Consider the following 5152-nt stretch of genomic DNA (forward strand, 5'->3'; position numbering starts at 1 on the left):
CATACTTCTTTTTTTTTTTTTAATTTCAGGAATTTAAATTTGAGTACCTGCACAATGAGATCTAGGCATAGAGAAACAAATTGATTAAAAATAAACCAATCCCCGGCAACGGCGCCAAAAATTTGGTGGTTGTCGAGGCCAACACAAATAATAACCCTAAATATTACACACTAGAATAGTGTATAGTGGTAAAGGGATCGAATCCACGGAGACTGGTTCAATTTGATAACTCTATGAAAAATCTCTTTGTAAAATACTTGGAATATGACAATAAATTAAAAATGGGGGTTTTGATGTTTTGAAATACTTGAAACAAACTAGAATTAACTATGATTTAAATAGACAATTGCAACAAAAATAAGAATTTGATGTAAAATCAATAAGGGAAAGATGGTTGACTTAAAGTTTTCTCACTTTGACTTTTGATGAACATATCATTAGAATTCAATGGTGCAATACTTGTTTTTAATCCTCAATTTGGCTATAGTAATCCAAGGAGCTTGAGATTACCTAGACTTTTCTTAATTGTTGAAATGGCTAGAGAAGCTCATAACAATTTCCTTAGTCAAAGTCACTAATTCCAAATAGCATGTAATTAGTGAAAGTCAACTAGCATTAAGAACCAAAAAGTCACCAAATCCAAGAGGGGTCAAATGCTTTCACCACCATGTTGGAGGAAATGTTTTTATGATTGTGTGAAGCAAAAACAACACAAAAATCATTTGTTGCTTGCTAATTTGAGGATCCTTTACTTAATCAAGAAATTAGCCAACTAATCACCACAAACACATTTAAACTCATGAACTAAAACATACAAGTAATGATAAGATGTTAAAACACAAAACATTTCCATAAAGATTCAAGAACATGTTCATGGATTCTTCAACATTCAACAAAAGTTCAAAGGATTAACCAAAAGTCAACCAAGATTAGCTTAGCCAAGCATGGCTAAACCCAAAGAAACAAAGTTAGAGAAATTTGTACCAAACATTAAGCAAGAATCAAGAGGTAAAAATATGATGTTCTTCAAGGGTTTTTGGCCTTCAAAAGTCTCCAAAACTCCAGAGAGAATCTTCAAAAATCGGATGTACAAGAGTATGCAAAAGATGGGTACCAACCTTCCTCAAATAGCTCAAAAGAAGAATTTCCGAAACTGCCCCTGCAGGAGGTTGCGCGACCCGCGTGCTCTTGCGCGGGTGGGTTGCGCGGGTGGTCCCTGGATGTAGCATCTTTGAGGTTTTGGGCCTCCATAGCTTAGCCCACTTGGCCCAGGTCGAATCCAATCACCTCCTAGCCCATTTTCTTCAAGTTTTTCTTCATTTTAAGCCCAATTTGACCTCTCTAAGTCCTCCAAAGCTCGTGAACTCGCCCGATTAATAATTTACGTACACTTGAATATTCCCCCGCATCTTGCAAATTTAAAGTTTATTTCTCTCCAAGTCTTCAAATAATCATCAAGATCACTCTATGCATCATCTCCACTACCCATCAAGCCCAACGTCATTTTTGTCTACCAAATCTCATCGCCTCCTATACGTCCCGAACACTCCCGCTCCGCTAGACCCGAAAACCTGCAATTATGCTCACAAGATTCGAGAGTACCCGAAATAGTCATAAAATAACAAAAAGGAAAATATGGATGGAAATTATCTAAATTATGAATGAAATATGCTAAAATAAACTATAAAAAGAAGTAAATAAAATGAAGCTATCACTAAGCTTAACCTTAGGAAAATCTATAACTCCACTTAAACCAATCCTCAGCTGCTGAAGGCCTCTTATAATGCCAATTAGCCATCACCTGAATACCATCACATGTGACGAAGCTCGGATAATCCTCCGAGTAAAAGATTCGTCCCTACCACGGTTGCACTCAAACGAGAGCTGTGCAGCTGGGCCAAATCCAACACTCTAAGATTATCCAATCCTGATCCCATGTAATGTGACGTATTCACCTAATGGATAACTCCCATCACTTGGAGTCTCACAAAGCACAAAGCAAGCAGCATTCTGATACAGGAACTACTCAAGGAAGTCTATTCTTCTAATGAAAAACTGCACTAGCATTCAATAATGAACTCATGCAATTCACATAAGGCTAGAACACAAAAGCAGGCACGTAAGACATCCTCCTAGATCCCTAGTCCTATTCTAGCATGCTATTCTACTGAAACTGATAAACATAGTATAACATTGTATGGGTACTTTGGGGAATACTTACTTGAGCTCTGCTGGTCGCGCACATAACACACTTCGTTCTTTCTTAAAACTCTTTAGTTAATCTTTCTAGAAAACTTTTTCTTTTTCGAAATCCTTTAATCCCTCGATTTGATTTAGATACTCCCGAAGGTGTGTCCGAATCCCTCAAACCAGGGCTCTGATACCAACTTGTAACGACCCAATTTTCACCGCCAAAAATTTCATTTTTAAATCAACACTTTAGAAAACATTTGGGAAATAAACATCATTATTTCATAAACATATTTCATGTCTGAAACCAAAACATAAAAACAACTATAATGTCAGAGTACAAATCCCAGAATATTTCGTAGTGTGGAAAACAAAGAGCGTGTGTGTGATTTGCAGCTACCGCACCAGCTCCTTCCCCTTCACTGAAGAGGTACCTGAAACAACAACTGAAAACCATAAGCACGAAGCTTAGTGAGTTCCCCCACCGTACCACATACCAAACAACCACATAACATACATATATTGTCAAGCATATCTGGGTGCCCGACATACCCCTTCGGTCCTCTCGACCAGATACTGACTAGCATATCTGGGTGTTGGTCTCCCCTTCGGTCCTCTCAACCGGATAATGACTAGCATATCTGGGTGCTGGTCTCCCTTCGGTCCTCTCGACCAGATACTGACTAGCATACATGGGTGTTGTTCTCCCCTTCGGTTCTCTCAACCGGATACTGGGGACTATTTCACCCCCTTCCACTACCACATAACATGTATCACATAATCTATCTAGCATGGCTGGGCATATCTGCCCCTTCGGTCCTATCGACCGGTATTCTAGGGACTATTTCCCCTACTAACACTAGCACATAACATCATATCATACTAGCACATAAACATAACACATGTAGTAGCATCCCTAGATGAATATCACAAAGACAATCATCTAAACATACACTCCTACTAGTGGGCCGGCATTGTGGTCTTAGACCCACTGCTACTGGAAGGTAACTCATCTCGTAGTAGCTGCTAAACTGTGCGGGAATCCTTTGACGGCTTCCGCTGCTCCTGCTCCGGAAATCCTCCGGCTATAATTCCCACAAAACACTCAGTCATAAACTGACATCTATTCTTAGGGTAAAATGACCATTTTACCCCTGACGAAGTCAAAGCCAAAGTCAGCTTCTAGTTGACCTAACTCGCCGAATTGGCTCGCCAACTCGCCGAGTCCCTATCCTTCCATTATACCTCAAACTCGTCTTTACTCGTCGAGTTAGGTGATGACTCAATGAGTTTTCCTTCTAAAAGAACACCGACTGAATCCACATCTAAGACACCGAGTAGTATGAACAACTTGTCGAGTACCATGAAGATTGCCTTGGACTCGTTGAGTCCGTTCATGCACTCGCGGAGTACTATGAATTCCCAAAACACTTTGCTTAGTCTAGAACGTTGGGTCACTCCCTGGGACTCCTAAAAACCCTTCCACACTCAACTGGTCCTTATGACCCGTACTGATATGGGACCAAAACGCCAGGACTCACCGAGTCTATCTTATTCCATACCAAGAACTTCGATTTCTGATGTACAACACTTAAAGAAATGATAGATCCAGGCCCCTAAACTCAATCTAGCACGTAAAGTTACAAACTTTACGTGTATGCATGGGACATAAGAGCTTAAAAGGCTCTAAAATGGCTCTTTTGTTACATGGGGCCTTCCTTGGTGCAAAAAGCAACCTAGATCTGACTTGTGGCTCATAAAATGACGTGATATAGAAGCCCAAACCCCAACCATGTTTGCAAACATGGTTGGTCACCAAAAATGGCTTAAAAAGCCCTAAATCACCTCAAAGAGGGATCTAACAAATGAATGAGCAAGGTTCAGACTTTATACCTTCCAAAGACTGCAAATGATGAACTAAACTTGAATCCTTCAGTCCCCTCTTTATCCTTATATGCTCTTCCTTCTTCCTTGAGATCAAAACTCACAAGAATCACTCAAAAAGCCTTAGATCTTCACAAAAACGGCTAGGGTTTTCTATGAGGAGCATTTGGGAGCATTAAGGGGGGAAAGGAGGTTGCATAAGGTCATTCAAATAGGGTGCAAACCCCTGGATTAGGGTGTTTGTCCAAACAGCGGCTACTCGTCGAGTCCGGGACCCGACTCGTCGAGTCCGCAGCTCAAACCCCGCGCCTTATCCCGCTTCTACTCGGCGAGTCAGTCCTTCGAATCGCCGAGTCCAAGGCTAAAAATGCAAAAATAAATGAAAATTTAATAACAGAGTACGTACCAAGAACCAGGTGCTACACTACAACTTTTAGATCTAGTCTAAACGGATGACTCGGCTAAAAATGCAAAAATAAATGAAAATTTAATAACAGAGTACGTACCAAGAACCAGGTGCTACACTACAACTTTCAGATCTAGTCTAAACGGATAAAGTATCAGACTTTATCCGTTTTCATGGCTAGAAAGAGTATAAAACCAAACCATAAGTCCATCAAGTCTAAGTTTTATCAAGAACTCATGAATGGATGGATAAGAGTGTCCAAACTCTCATTTTTTATGACTATGTAACCTCACAACGTTATAAAAATGATACTCACAAGCTCTGGAGTAACCCATACTCACACCGACTAAGATTATAGGGACAATATTCATAAAAATCTAACCAAACTCGATCAAAAATGAATAAGAACCGCAATAGAAACTTTATACCTTCTAGAGGTGAATGATGGGATGCAAATTCCAGATCTAAAAATCTTGAAGCTCCCAAGTGGCTCTACAAGCACCTTCTTCTTTTAAAAGATAAAAAAAGTCACTCCAAGGGCTTACAACTCATAAATGGTGGCTAGGGTTTCAAGGGGATATTTTGGGAGGGTGGAGGTTGAGCATGGGGTGGATCCCAAGGAGTTATAACCTTTAATTAGGTCTAAAAATGCTAGCTTTAAGGTTTAGGTCC

The sequence above is a fragment of the Lactuca saligna genome, chromosome 1 (assembly GCF_052625555.1).
Source record: "Lactuca saligna cultivar CGN05327 chromosome 1, ASM5262555v1, whole genome shotgun sequence".
In the NCBI taxonomy this organism is placed as follows: Eukaryota; Viridiplantae; Streptophyta; class Magnoliopsida; order Asterales; family Asteraceae; genus Lactuca; species Lactuca saligna.